Here is a 16,196-nt window from a genome sequence, read left to right as displayed (position 1 = left end):
CCGCCCAAATTTTGCACGTAATATGGCGGTATTCTGGTACCCGTGGCTTCGGTGGTCTTTGGAAAAGACCACTGAAGTCATAATGAGGGCCTTTGTGTGAGCTCATAGATCTGATTTTGTAGTTTGTGCTGCTGGAGGGTCACAAAAAATATATTTGGATGGGATCACAATTAGGAGTATTCACTGAATAAGGGAATGGCATATGGTAAGGCTAGGCTATGAGTCTACAAATGAATAAGGGGTAGAAGAGAATGCAAAAGACATGTGGTATTGATTCTGGATATGGTATCTCATTCCTGCCATGCTACACGTTCATGAAAACTGTTAATATGAAAAAACATATATATATGACCATGATGACCACTCTGACTCCCCTCCTGTGCTTTTCAAATGTTTGTTTGATCAAGAAAACAGCCACCATGTTTTTTCCTAGGCCTAGCTTTGCAAGCCTTACGTTACCAAATATTTTTTCCCTCTTGGTAATACACAGCAATACGTAATATATTTGTAAAAAAAGGGCAAAGGAAGCTTAAGAAAAAGAAGAGAAGAAAGGTACAGACAGGAGGAAGTCAGCTGAGGAAACAGGAAATATAGAAAAATACAGGGAAATTCAGATAACAACCAACCAACATGAAAAAAATAGTAAGTATACAGAAGGCCATAATTTTATTAGTGAGGGATAAAAATGACTTACTAGGGGAAGCAGAACCATCGGCCATGGCGCTGGTGGTGGTTATTCACACCCACCACGGTGCTAGTGATACCCGAAACCGAGGATGCCCTATTGCCCTTTGGTGCTAAGAAAGAGGATAAAAAAAGGATTGGTGGTACCATATACAAACACATTTTCCACAGGCATAGTATTGTACTTTTCCCATCAGATAGCCTATCCCTTTTTTCTTAATTTTAAACTTCAAACCATAACGTTTTAAACTTTTCATGCATTCCAAAACAACAATCTTTGCTTCTCCATTCCCTTTTGATGAATCAAATTGGTCTCCCTTTGCGTACCGCACATCTGGGAGATTGGGACTGCGAGTTATATAAAGATATAAAACCACAGATGAGAAAGCAAGTTAGTTACTGATATACTTTATTAACATTGTATGAGTGAATTACATGTTGACAATCATGCCTTAAATCAGCCCAAACGAGCCCCTGCCTAGCTCACACTGGATCAGAATCCTGATAGTATCATTTACTTGACTTCCAGTACTCTCCTAAGTACCCCGCATCCCACATTTGCCCCATCAGGATGGCACCATGCACCCTCCCAAAATGCATCAGGAGTGCTGCTGTGTATATAAATATATTTTCACTGAAAACAACAAAGGTTACAGGGACGTTATAGTTAGGAATTAGCATTTTAAAAACCATAGAAATTCACTGAAAAAAACAAAGATGACAGGGACGTTATAGTTAGGTTCTGAAGTTACTCACGCAAAACCATAGAAATTCAGCTGCTTAAGTTATGTCAGGCAATTAAACTTGTGTCCTAAGGTGATTATAACTTGCGCCCCTGCCATGCACAGTTTTCTTATCAATAATTTTATTGCAAATTTTGACATTGTATTCGAAATGATGTTATAGAAGATGTTGTTACTGGTGTAATATGTGGTGTAAATAGAAATGCATAGAGAGTGTGTGAATTATAGTTACCTTAGGGCATGACTTACAGTTACCAGACATAACTCTAACTATAACAACTGAATTTCTATTCCTTTAGATTTTTCAGTGAATTTCTGTTTTTAAATGCTAATTCCTAGCTATAATGTCCCTATGACCCTTGTTTTTTTCAGTGAATTTCCATGGTTTTCTTTTTACGTATTGGGGGCTTGGCTATGTATTGCCAACCCCACGCCACACACCGCCTTCAGCTGTGCGCAGCAGGAGGTTGACCACAGGTCTTGTACCCAAGCCCCTGCCATGCTGTCAACTCCACGCGGTGTACCTTGAGTGAGTTTGTGTAATTTGTTTCTCCATTTGGGCTCTAGATCTGTGAATCTGCGGTTCCATCGCAGGTTTACACTGAGGGGGATCACACAGAGCCCCATGGCAGATCTGCAAAATGGCCCAAAAGAAAATTTGGAGGGACCCCTCCATATGTCCTACGGGGTTACAATACTTCTATCATGACCCATTATCTCACTCTTCACTCATTTTTCCCTCACCACACCACGCTGATAAACAAAATGGTGGGCACTACTTTTGTCTCAGATTGCGACCAGCAAATGAGAGCCTTTCTGTGGTGCGCGGATTCACATCGATCTGTGGAGGATCTGCGTCTCTAGATATCTATATTCATTTTTCCTTTGACAGCTCGAAAACTACTGAGCTGATTTATTCCAAATCACAAAAATCACAATCTGCATACTAAGGTCTACCTTCTTGGCAAATGTGGTGAAATTATGTTCAGCGGTTGGGGCTGTAGTTGCGTCTAAAGACCCTATAGGAAAATGCATGGGGAAAACAAGTTTTAGGACCCCCTTATTTCTTGGCCCCGCTTGACGGATCACCCCGAAACCTTCAAGAAAGCAGCTGAAGTTACTGGTATTTCAGTTTTGATAATTTCGTGAAGACTCATCAAACAGCACCAAAGTTATTGGTAAACAATTAACACTTTTCCTATGGAAACTAGGTCCTAACTATAACTACCTACTGGTGACCACTAGCAGGATATATATATACATACACTTTTTAAAATATAAAGAAGACCAGAACACAGGCACTCCGTGTTGCGAGTGAAACCAAATTTAATCCAACGGGGAACAGGAATGCATTTCTGCACTTTCTGCCTTTCTCAACCTGCTTGTCGCCATATTTCCCTTACATTTAACTCCACACGGACAGTTTCTAAACATGCATTTTTAAAATCATAGTTTATTTTCCTTTTTCTTGCTGGCTCATCCATTTTTTTTACCTCTTAAATTAACCAATTTACGCAAAACAATTTGTCTTTGCATTGCGATATCGATCATTAAGCCCAAAATTCACATAATGATGTGGACAGTGCTTCTCATTTACAGTCATCACTAAAGCCCTAGTGGGCATGAACATACCACAAATCCGGCTCCCAAAAGAAAATCTACCAAGTAATAAGACATAAGGCTCCTTTGCTTCTGCACATTGTTGATAGTCTCAAGCCCTGAAAAAACAAACATTAAAATATTAACAAAATCCTCTATGAAATATCTTTCCAAACAAAAGCATAGATGTATATTTATAACATTCTCATTTTTATAAATGTACATGAAATTCCTCACTGCAATTCAATCCATTAGGTTCTTTAGTATCAAAAGCTATTGTATAGTTTGACTCTAAGATCCTCAACTTATTTTCTCTGTTACCTCCTCTTACATCTTTCGATGTACCATTAATCACACGGTACTGGACAGATTTTCCACTCTACCTGCATGTACTTTGTGCATATGCCTGGCCACTGGATATGTCACATTATTGTTTTATATGGTTCTCAGATTTTGTAAAATTCTTTTGTGGGCTTGTAACATAGTACTACCCACACACAATGTTGGACAGCTGCACTTCAAGATGTAGACAACAAAATCACTCCTACAATTATACTGTCCCTTGATCTTATGTACCACCTTTTCTCCAATCTTTACTCTCTTGATATTCTCTCCATTCCTTTAGTCCTACCCACTTGCGGAGTTGGCTGATAGGAAGTCTTTTGGTCAATCATGGAAGGAAAGGGGGTTCCATCATGCTCCAGACAGAGAGTGGATGGGTGCAGACAGGCTTACTTTTAGTACGCCAATTGGGCATGTTCGAACCACAGGTCTGCTGTATACGTCACCTGTGCGCATCTGCTGCACGGCCACGCCTCCTGTTCCTTTAATTAGGTAGAGCAGCAACATTCGTGGGTCACAGCATGGCAATAACTGAAGCAAACAGCACAAACAATATGTGTGCGAAATAAAGAAACGGGAGAGGGGGGAAATGTGTCACCCACACAGGTAAGTGGCCACAAAGCTATTTACATCACCGGAGTGCAAACAAAAATCGCAAATAAAGGTTTAATGTAAATAAAACTCAAGAAGTGATTTATTATAGCTGCTTAAAAATATTTATCCTCACCCACCAGTTGTCTGCTTTTTAGTCATGCCTCCTGCTCCATTGAGCAGATGGAGAGTTGATGAGCACAGAACAGAGTATGTGGATCTAAAGCACTACCTACTCACTGTGCGTGGGATAGAAAGAAAGTAAAAGGAAAACAAAGATGAGAATGTGGGGTACACTAAGGAAAGTGTACTAAAGTTACTTACACCCAAGCATTTAAAAAAAAAAACATGAATACAACAAATTAAATAAGACTACAAAAATGATTTAAAATAGCCGCTTAAAACATTTAACATTTGGTACCATTACAACAAGTGACTAGCTAAATGCTAGAGATAGCCAGGAATATGCCAGGCATAGCCACCATTGAACAGTGGATGCCCAAAATAGTCAAGGGAGGCAATCATTAAGCTGGGGACCACAGTTAGGCCAAGGATGCTTGACTATGGCCAGAAAGATCACCATTTTGCAAGGTACACAAGTATGCAAGGTGTGGTCAAGATTATGTCAAAAATTGTCACTATTGTGCCAAAGATGGCCCTTGCTTCGCAGGAGGCACCAGATGCCACCAGCAGCTTGAGATATGAACGATAGCTTCCAGGGAGGGACAGTGTCTGCTAGAAAGGGACATCACACCAAACTCCTTCAGACACACACAAGAAAACATTGATCCCAGCATGTGAATTTGCTCACATGCACAAACATGTACAGACTCATGTACACCCAGCCTGACACATGCACATAAGCATGCACACGCAAGTTATGTGCCACAGAAAATGAGCCATTTACCTTTTCATGCTTTTCCTCTATTCAATGCTCTACTCATGCACGCATTTCACATATGTCCATTACAGCTCAATCCTGAAGCCAAGCCAGTGCGACTAACACTTACTTTCTTTCCTCACTCTTTATGCTCCCTTTCTCTTTCTATTTCTCTCTATCAATCACTCTCACTCTCTCTCTCCATTTCCCCTTCTTTCTGTTTCTATCCCTCTCTTTTCTGAATGTGTTAGCATACATTAGTACAATAAGAGAAGTACATTATTACTAAAAAAGTCATAAAGATATTTGTACCTATAAAACAAAATTATATACTCAACTGGAATAGAATATTATACCATAGAATAATAGCATTTTTGTTATGTTTTAATAAAGAAGAAAGTGAACAGAGGAAAGAAAAGGAAAAGAAAAATTAAAACAATGCAAAATGAAAATCACATGTTCTCAATAAAGCAACCATTAATTCTAAATGAAAAAGAGAAGAAAGAGAAAAAACAAAAAAAGACATTCAAGGAGGTTCAAAAACAGTATTAACAGTAGTATGAAAGGTCTTGTGTTGAGAAAGAAAAGAGGTGAGAGGAAGCCATAGCTTGCCTCTTTTAATTGACAGTTGATTAATATTAGCATTTGCTCGATCCATTCTATGATTATAACAAATTAGATTCCTCCAAGCTACAACAGATATTTTTGTGGCATCTTTCTAATTAGAAGTTATAATTTGCAGTGAACTAGCAATGAGTAAATCAGCCAATTTACCAAGCAGGGATTTGGAATGCCAAATAGATGAGGCACTGCCCAAAAAAATATGAAATATACTGAAGGGTACATTAATAGACAAAATGTGATTGACTTTATCCCAAACATGTTCCCAAAAAGTGTGAACTGAAGAGCACTCAAAAAACATGTGCATAGAATTGTATTTTCTTGAGAACACGACCAGCACTTACTGTCTGTAGCAATTTTAAATTCATAAAGATCTATAGGAGTATAGTACAACCGATTATAAAAATAAAATACATTTTGGGTTGTAGAGGCTGAAAGGGATGTTGTATGGTGTTTTGACCATATTTGTTTCCATGTAGATATAGGAAAGTTTTGATTGAAATCCTGTTCCCATGCTAATTCTATTTTAGACTTTGGTCTCATAAGACTAGTTTGAGTAAGGGTTCTGTATATAAAGGATGCTGGGACTTGTGAGGAGAAATTATGAGGCTGGGAAATAGGCTGTGTGAAAGAGAGAGTATACAAAGAATGAGATAATTTATAGAGGATAGCAGAGAGCATTTGGTACTGCACGGCGTAATGAGAGGAAATATTAAATGTCTGTTGAATATCTTGAAATTCAAGTACAGCATTATCTAAAATGATATGATCTAGAGTTATAATGCCTTTGTGCATCCACTCCTTCCAGACTAAAGTTCTATTATGAAATGTAATATCCTTGTTGTACCATGTGGGAGTTTGCTTAAGATTCTCATATGAGGTGTGAGAGGCAATAAGTAATGGCTTGGTAATAGAGATAGAATGAGAGATCATCGGAGATTGAAGGGATTTTGGAGGTTTTGAAAAACAAATTGCATCTCTAAAAGTAAATGGTGTAATTTGTGAGTGTTCCAATTGACTCCATAGAGAGGTTCCATTGTGAAAAGTGGGAGGGACAACCATATTTGTTTTAAAACAAATGCAGAATGATATATTTTAAGGCATGGAAAATGTACACCTCCTTTTTCTCTAGGTTCTTGTAATTTGATTAAAGATTTACAAGATTTACGTTTGTTCCATTAAAATTTCATAAATAATGTATTTATATATTTTTTTTAAACAGATGGGAGTTTAACTGTGTGCATAGATAGATAAAAAATTAAAATGGGCAACAACATCATTTGATTGTGACCAATCTTCCCCACCAAGTTAAATAAAGAGGGTACCATTTGTGAAGCAATTTCAAAATCTTTGACTCAACCTCTTTGAGATTAATCCGAATAGTGTCTTTATTAGAATTGGAATAGGATATGCCCAGGCATTTGATATGCTTAGAGTTCCAAGTAAAAACAGTATCTTTAAACATGTCGGGTAAACAAAAAGCATTTAATGGCAAAAACCTCTGATTTGTCTACATTAAGCTTATACCCTGAGACATTTGAGTATTCTTGTAATAAGCAAAAAAAATCCGGAATTGTCTGTTGAGGATTAGAGATGAAGAGCAAAATATCGCCAGCATATGCTGTGAATTTAATCTCTGTGTCTTTATGCTTAAAGCCATAAAAATCAGATGACCTACATATTTTCTCTAGAAGGGGCTCAAGGGCTAATATAAATAAAAGAGGTGATAGAGGACAACCTTGTCTAGTACCTCTGTGTAGGAGGAAGTAATGGGATTGTTTACCATTGACTAAAATAAATATAGAAGGTGAGGAGTATAAAATACTAATAGGTTTAATAATATGAGGACCAAAACCATACCATTTTAATGCTTCAAACATAAATTCCCAACAAACTCGATCAAAGGCCTATTCAGCATCCAGAGTTATAGCAGCTATAGGATCCCTGGACTTAGAAGCAAGATGTATAATATTGAGAAAAGTTCTAGAATTATCCGATATGTATCGCCCCTTAACAAAACCTGACTGATGAATGTCTATTAAATCTGGGATAAAATGATTAATCCGTAAGGCAAGGACTTTTGCAAAAATGTCACAGTCAACATTGATAAGGGATATAGGTCTATAATTACCACATTTGGATAAATCTTTATCCTTTGTGTGAATCAAGCACAACATAGCTTCAGAAAAAGTGCCCTTTGCATGATTTTGTTATATGAAATATTGTATAAGTGTTAAAAACTTTGGAACAAAACCGATGCAAATGTTGAATAAAATTCAATTGAAAAGCCATCAGGGCCCGGGGCCTTATCTTTAGGAAGTTTGGTAATGGTATTTTTACTTTCTGTCTCAGATATTTCAGGGTCTAACAGAGACAGATCTACTTTATGTGTCAGAGGAATAGGAAGGAGGCATCAACTTCAGTTACATTAGAGGTCTTTTCGGGAGTATATGATGTAGTATAGTAATCAGTAAAGCATTCCATAATTTTTAAGTCATTAGTGTGTCTGTTTCCAAATGTGTCTGTGATAACAGTAATTTTAGACTTTTGTTTTTTAATCTTTAAATAATTTGCCAATAGTTTACCCGCTTGATTTTTTCCTCCATAAAATTTGGAATTCATTTTGAATAGAGTATCACATGCACTTTCCAAAGATTGCTCATTGTACTGTAATCTAGCACCAATCAACCTGGATAAAGTATCTGGTTTGTTAGAGGACAAATATTCATGCTCAAGATGCTTTATTTGTGCAAGCAATTGAGAGGAAACTTTTGAATTTTCTTTCTTTTTAGTGGCAACATAATCTATAATAGAGCCTCTAACAGTAGCTTTGAATGCATCCCATATAAAATTCATCTGAGTGTCGGAAGGTAAGTTGTGCATAAAACATTCTTTAGAAAACATTGTAAATTGTTTTTAAAAAATGGTCTTGCAATAAAGTGTTATAAACCTCCAGCAATTAGAAAATGGGGAATTTCCTGGAAAGTTCAAATCAATAATTTCCAGGACGTGATCTAATATAAGAATAGACCCAATATCAGCATGTGAAATTGATAGTAAAATATTTTGTGTAGCAAATATATAATCTATTCTAGAATATGAGTGATGTACTGCAGAATAAAACGTAAATTCTAATACATCTGGATGTGCAATTCTCCATACATCACTTAAACCTCTGGTTTTGCTTGATGAAATGCTTTTTGCATTTTATTAGAGATATAACGAGTTTGAGAACGACGATCTACAAAAGGATCCATAAGTTGATTGCAATCACCTCCTACCACAAGATTTTCAGAATTGCAAGATAGTAGTAAAGAAGAATAATTAACCCAAAATTGGGTCTCTATTCCAGTTGGACCGTAAACATTGAAAATGAAAAACAGCACACCATTAATTTTAACTGTCAGTAAAATCCATCTACCTGTAACTTCTTTAATCTCATCTATAACTTGTATTTGTAAAGATTTATTAAACAAAATGATTACCCCATTCTTGTTATGAGCTACAGAGAAACTGAAAACATGACCAACCCAGTTTCTATTTAGACTTTGAAAGTCCTGCTCATTAAGATGTGTTTCTTGTAGAAGAGAGATGTTGGAGCACTCTTTGTTTCTTAACCAGATTACATAAACCCTAAACATTCCATGAAATAATACGAAGACTGGTCATTTACATGATGGAAGACATTTAGACAACAGAACCTTAGCGAAACCTAAGATACACACAACATGTGAATCGTAGAATAAGGTGGAAGGGAAAATTATGAACACATATCCAAATGAGATTGCTTGTTGATGCCAACATTGCATCGTGAGGTAAAAAAAAGATAACAGAAGAAAGAGAGACAGAAGGAGAAGAAGAAAGTACAACAGACAAAGAGAAGTAAAGAGGTAGCAAAAGCACCCCATTGATAGAAGAAAAAAAATGACAAAAAGCCAAGAAGCTTCAGTCACAATTGTCTTGAAAAGAAGAATATATTTTGCAAGGGAGAAAGGAAGGAGCAAGAAAATTAGAGGCCAATCGTCAACAGTACCCCCGAGGAATTAAAATAATTAGATGGCAAGAGGGAAGAGAGACGTTAAAACAGAATAAATACATTACAATATAAACAAGTAACGACATGACTTACCAACAAGGGAAAGAACACTATGATGTTGATATATACATGAATATAGACACATTTGGAAAGGGGATTTGCTCAACTTGGCATTTCAGCATTTTCAATACCTGTAGAGAAAAAATAAATGGTTTAAATAACCCACATTAACCAATCAAGTCTTGCTGAGTTCCATTGCCTCCTCTTTGTGAGTCTATATAAATTGTCTCAAGTCAGAGAGATTTTCAAAAGTAGATGTTCTGTCCTTGAAGGTAACTTTAAAGAAACACGGGTAAATAAGGCCAAATCTAGCATTCATAGATCTTAAAGCTGGTCGGAGATCCAAAAATTCTTTCCTTTTTTTGGCTGTCGCCGTATCCACATCCTGACTAAACAAAATCTTTTTTGCCTGACCTTAACATTTGTTTACGTTGTTTGGCAGCAGTTTAAACTGTCATTAAATCTGAGTATTGTAGAAAGAGGGTGATAATTCCTTTTGGTTTGGAAGGAGAAGGAGGACCAATACAATGGGCTCGCTGAATGTTGAGGACCGTAGTATTCTGCAGACCAACAATCTTTGAAATATGAGTTTGCAAAAATGTTATCAAATCTTGGCCTTCTGAGCCTTCCGGAATGCCATAAATCTGAAGATTATTTTGCTGATTACAATTTTTCAAATCTTTTGTCTGTTTTTTAAGTAGTATGACTTCATTAGTCAGATTATCAACTTTAATAGTAGAAGCTTGTATGTCACTGGTCCTCTGTTCCACATCAGAAAGTCTAGAATCCAGACGTAACCATTTTTCTTCAATTCATTGTAGCGCAATATTTGTTTCCATAACAAAAGGCTTTATTAACTTAAGTTCATCCATAATGTCTTCCCATGTGAGAGGCAATGGAGAATTAGTTGGAAAGGATGGGTCCTTTTTAGCTCTTTTGTTGCCTCCGAAATCTTTACGACCATTAGAATTAGAAACAGAGGATAAAGGTACTTTTGAAGTATGAGGAACTTCCATTTTAGCAATGTAGTGTAGATTTATTACAGTATTTTAATTGATGTTTCTGCACCGTTGATTAGGTCACCTCAAAGGACGAATGTTGAAAATTATATAAGAAAACCCAGAATAAATGGTCTAAAACAACTTCAGAGACGACATCGCAGAATGGCAAAAAAGTATAAAGTTCCTCACAACAATTAAAATAATAGTGGGTAATATAGAGCGTGGCCAAGGGAAAAAGAAAATGTTTAAGAGTAAAAATGGTCTTCTCAAAATGGCAGCCGCATTCTTGTGAGAAAGGGAGCAGCAGATTTAAAGAATTAACCTCTGTGAAAAAACAGAGTATAAAAGAATAAAAAACTCACCATGCTGCTCACTGCACATTCATACACAATATTTTGAGGAAGGAATGAGCTAGTCATCGAATATACGCCTTCCAATAAAAAAAAAACGGCCTCTGCAGCTTGGGAGCATCGTTATAGGGTGGCCATCTTGGTTGCTCCGGCACACTATCTTCGAATGTCTCTCCCTCTCTTGCTCGTTGGAATGAAGATGCTATTTATTGTACCTGATATATTATGATACTATGGGAGTTGTTATTTTTCGGGTGCAATAAACATCACCCAGCATGAGTTTTGTTGCATAACATGCGCATTTTGGTCATTATTGTGCCAAAATCAGCTGGGCACTGTACATACTGTACACCTTTCTCCTGTTATAGTCCATCAGTTTTGACCTGCCGAAATTTAGCGTAGGGTGAAATACCAGATGCGGTAAATACTTCCCAAGTCAGAATTCCAAACCCTGTGCAAATAGCGATTTATGTGAGGGTAGGGCAATTCCAATCAAAATGTTATCCGGGCCCCAGTAGTTCTGGTTGTGCTGCAAACATCCAGGTTGCCACTCACACTGTTTTTATATTGGGTAAAGGGAACATGGGGTCATGCACTTTCTTTCACTACCTTCAATGATGAGGGCCTGGAACTAATGGGTACTACTGTGTGCATTGTGTGGGTCGCAGTTCCACCCAACTCCAGACCATCTGGTTCGCATTCTGAGCTTTGTGTCGCTGAGCCATTTCCTAGCAGATGGAGAGCTACCAGAAGCTCATACTAGTCGAAGTGACCTTGAAAATAACATCTTAAGTGTGAAAAAGGCCATACCGACTGAGAATCTCACATAATATGACCATGATAGGTGGGTTTGATTGTTTATGTGTAGCCCAAAATTGTTTTTCCTCTGAATAATCATGCTACTCATATTCACTTCCTCAATCGATCTCTAGCGCTTAGTCTGGCTTTATGGCTCACCCTCAATCCACCCTCATCTCAGGTTTAGCTTTGAGAAAGCAAATAATTGGCATTCATGTGCAGCTGCCTATTGGAGGGAATTTGGACTAAGCTATGAGAAGTGGAATGACTGGCTTTGAAATTCTTCGAGCTGGTTCCATCATGCTTCAAAATAAATGAAATTTAGTTTCTGCATGACATATTTTCTAGGACATTAATTCACTATTGTTGTTGAACTATTAGAAAGAAGTTGCAAAACACATATGCATTGCCCGTCCAATATTCATGGAGTACTTTAACTTTTTTAAAGCCATACGATGAATAATAGCATGGGAGGTTTTGTACCCATACTAAAAATATCACAATATATGAGCACTATATGGAGGCCATTACAGGTTGAACGGAGTTTACTTTCAACTCACTGCTTAATCTTTTGTAATACAGATTGCATGTAAGTGGACAGTCCACTTTTAACAAGACAAAGACTGGTAACTGATGATACAACAATCCAGGCTATATCGTAACATAGAAATAATACCACTAAATATCATTATTTTGCATTTAAAAAAGTTGTGACATCCTGATGAAGAACTCCAGGATTATATGTCTCCCCAACATAAAAGTGAAATGCAAAGCATAGGTAAAAAGCCAAAAGGTGTAGCATGAACGGGGTATTTGCTTGTGAATAGAACATACATAGGGAAGACCCAAATGTAGAAAATCCATAGGTCCTTTTACCCTCAGTGAGATACAAGAACAAAGGCCATTTCATTACAAGAACCCAATAAGGGAAATCTCTCTGTTGGGAAATCCTTACTTTTTTCTTTCAACAATGTGGTGTATTGTTTATTATTTCTTTATATCTAGCATTGTTTGCAAATTTCTACGAAACATCTCAGAAAGATTACAGCACTTTGGTTCCAGGCTGATTTTTAAAAAAATGTTCAACTTTCTGTTAAAAATTAAGTTCTTTTTAGAAAAGCTAAAAAAACACATAACAAGAAGCATGGTTGTTATACGGTCAACAAGAGTGAGTTTATTTTCATATATATCAAATCAATGAAAGAAATCAACACAGAATGAAAAAAGGTCAGGGATCTATGGATTTATTAAAAAACAGCACATAATTAATGGCAGATTAGGTGGTTTATATTTTTAATTTGTTTAGTTAAAAAGTAAATACTGCTTATAAAAACGTTTGTCGGAGCTAGGTAAAAGAAAATTAGGTAACGTGTGCCTTAAGATGCCTTTTTGTTCAAAAAATCAGACAACGCGTTAAATAATGAATACTGGCTTTAAAATCACAGCACGTCCAATGATTCTGGATACAAACCCAAGACTATGCGACGGTCTTGTGCATGACAAGAGAGCTCCTCCAGCAACGCAGATTCGCCTTCGTGCTTTTGCACCTGTGTCCACAAGCAGGCTGTTATAAATACAGTGTTTGTTTTCCTCCAAATTGCCGGGTGTAGTAAGTGCAATCCTGATATTTTTTTACTTAAATAAATAAAAGCTGCCAGATTGAAATAAAATACATTTAAGACAGGTGTGCTGCTTTTGCCTGACAAGTGCAAGTTGCTCTACCGAGGGACGTCACCCAGTGCTTCCATGAGGTGCCTTCAACAATGTTTCCCTGAAGTGCAACCCCCAGTGGTCCCCTGAAGTGCACATCACACAGTGTTCCCCTGTAGGTCATCACCATGTGCTGCCATGGTGCTCATCACCCTGCATTTGCATTCTATTTATCACCCTTTGTCCCCCCCTCCGACCCCTGCAACGCAACCCTACTCCTTCACCTTACCCTGGACGCTGCCTATGCACGTCGAGCTGCAACTCTCGATTTACCGCATAATTTATGGCTGTTCGTCTTTGTGCATTAATACTTTTATGTGTTTTAGTGTATTGGTTTGTGTTAATATTTTGTGTGCATTTGTGCTTGTGTATTATGTGCCTCTGTACGCATGTACTATGCCAAAGACAACCCTATTGTCTTTGTAAGTGCTTGTTAGTTTAGTTGAATTGTAAAATGTTAAAAGAAACGTTTCTTGTAAGGCAATGCAGTACATAGCGTATAGAAATGGCAGCAGTAATGGTAGCTACTTCTAACTAGGCGTTTCTCTACATTAGCTGATCTGGAATCCTAACACCGGAAGGAAAAGCAGCTTGGTGATGTTGTGGACACATTAACGTTAATGAGCTCATCGATATTCTGTGTTTACACAACATCATCTGCCTGTTAGGTTAAGGCAGCCTCTAAATCCTTGCAATTTCAAGTTGAAACCCAAGGAGCTAATGTTATCACGTGGTATATGTAAGTGAGGGGTCGACATTATCCTAGGTTCCCTCTTACACATCCTACAAAATCATGCACTCTTGTCTGTATCTTTTGAGAGGAAGGCGTGAAATTAGGACACCGGTATCTACGCCAAAGATCTAAGACAACAACAATACAATAGAAAGCTGCAAACAACCATTCAACACGTGTCATATAACATATCGGTGATTGTACATTTTCAGTGGCACTTTCCTTATCTAACAAATGCGCATTTTTTTCACACTCATACAATCAACAGTTTCAGTATTGTGAGAGGTATTTTGGAAAACTGAGAGGAAATAACATATGTCCAAGATGGCTGCCGATGATCAGCTGTTTACAATTTGTTGCATGCATTGCTTTGAATGGCCAGGTAACATGAAGACCTTTGCTCATCTTCCAAGTTCCTTTACTCGTGGGTTGGGTCTTCCCCATGAATGTGTTTTTGTTCCTTCACACAGCTCTTCCTTCCGCTTCTTCCGCCCTTTCTGACTGTCTGGCTCTGTCCACTCTTGTCTTTTCACTGGGAGGTGTTTTTTCTGGAAGCCGATGCTGTTCTGCACCATTACCCTTAGAGTTGAAGGGATCGCAGGGAGCTTTGCTCACCGGTAGCAGGATGGTGAGGCCGTAATGGGTGACTTTCAATTCTTAGAAGCCTTGCAAACAGGATACCTTACTGGCCAGGGCAGGATGCTGTTTGTCTTTCAGTGCACCGCTCTGATGTTCCTTCTCGGCCAGGTGATAAAAGGTGACATTCGGAAGGGGCAGAAAGGGGACTACGCGCCCACATTGATCATTTTCTCTCCGTTTGGGTGGTGGAGTCCCACAGCACCAAGACAACACTTCCTGCATGCTGGACATTGATTCATAAAACATGCTGTACTTTTTAAAATTATCAACGGTGAAATATTACTTTGTGAAAGCTCCATGATGTGGTCGCTTGTGAGCCTCGTGCCATTGGACTTCTACTTATAATTTGAATATAAAATCTGCGATCCAGGCCCATTTGTCAACCATATCCAGGCAGCAGATTGCTTTGTTTTCTATGACTTCTAAATACATTAAAGACTTTGCAAACGGAATATTAAAATGTAATGCAGAACAATGACAATAACGAGTTTCTAGTTTGTGTCCTAAGATTGCATTAGGGCTTTTAAAGTTATTAATGATGGTGCAATTTCCGGTTGACAAGTTCATAACGACTTGTATTGAAATCAATTGATCAGAAATGTAATGTGGTGTGAGTGTGAAAACTTTGGTTGTAGCTAGCAACTGGTTCTTACGGTCAGTCAGTCAGTTTAAAGATTTTGGGCCTCATTTGCGTCAGATTTCTTGGGCTACCCCACGACGCCCTAACAACGCCATGGATGCCTTTTATTTGCAGTACAGCGCTCCGTGGCTCACTTTTTCACAGATGTGTCAGAAATTCTGACTCCTCTGTGGCAATAACTCACACATTGCTGGACAAGTGTAAAATAAATGAACCCCCTCCAGCAATGCGAGGAAGGCTTCCATAGAGAAAACTGTCATATTAACGTCTGCTCTGAGCAGGCATTAAAATTCTGACGCAGTGAAATCGCAGACGACTGCGTCAGTTCTCTGAGGCTTTTACTGAGGGAACACCTACCTGCATGATACATGGTGCAGGTGTAATGTGACGCACGCCTTTACAAACGGATGCATTGGGCCTAATGCGTCAGTCTGTAAATGTGGAGCAGTGTAAAGCACTGCTTGCGCCACTGTTGTGTTAAAAAAAAAAGATGCATCAGTGGCGCAAAGGCCTTGCAAATGAGGCCCTTAATTTTTTTATCTTCCTATTACACAAATTCGCCCTTAGAGAAAAACCATTGTAACATCTTAGAATTTACATGTTAATCTTTACATAGTTGCCTTTAGTACTTGCTATATAATAAAACGTCAGCAATTCCTTCCTGATCCAATTGGTCTTAATTTATAACGTCTTTGTAATCAATCTTTCAACTTTTTAATTACCCATTAAGTTGTCAGCCCTCAATTTTATTCCCATGCTTGCTTTCTTG

This window comes from Pleurodeles waltl, chromosome 5 (genome assembly GCF_031143425.1).
Source record: "Pleurodeles waltl isolate 20211129_DDA chromosome 5, aPleWal1.hap1.20221129, whole genome shotgun sequence".
NCBI classification, from domain to species: domain Eukaryota; kingdom Metazoa; phylum Chordata; class Amphibia; order Caudata; family Salamandridae; genus Pleurodeles; species Pleurodeles waltl.
Note: the sequence above shows the minus strand (reverse complement) of the source record.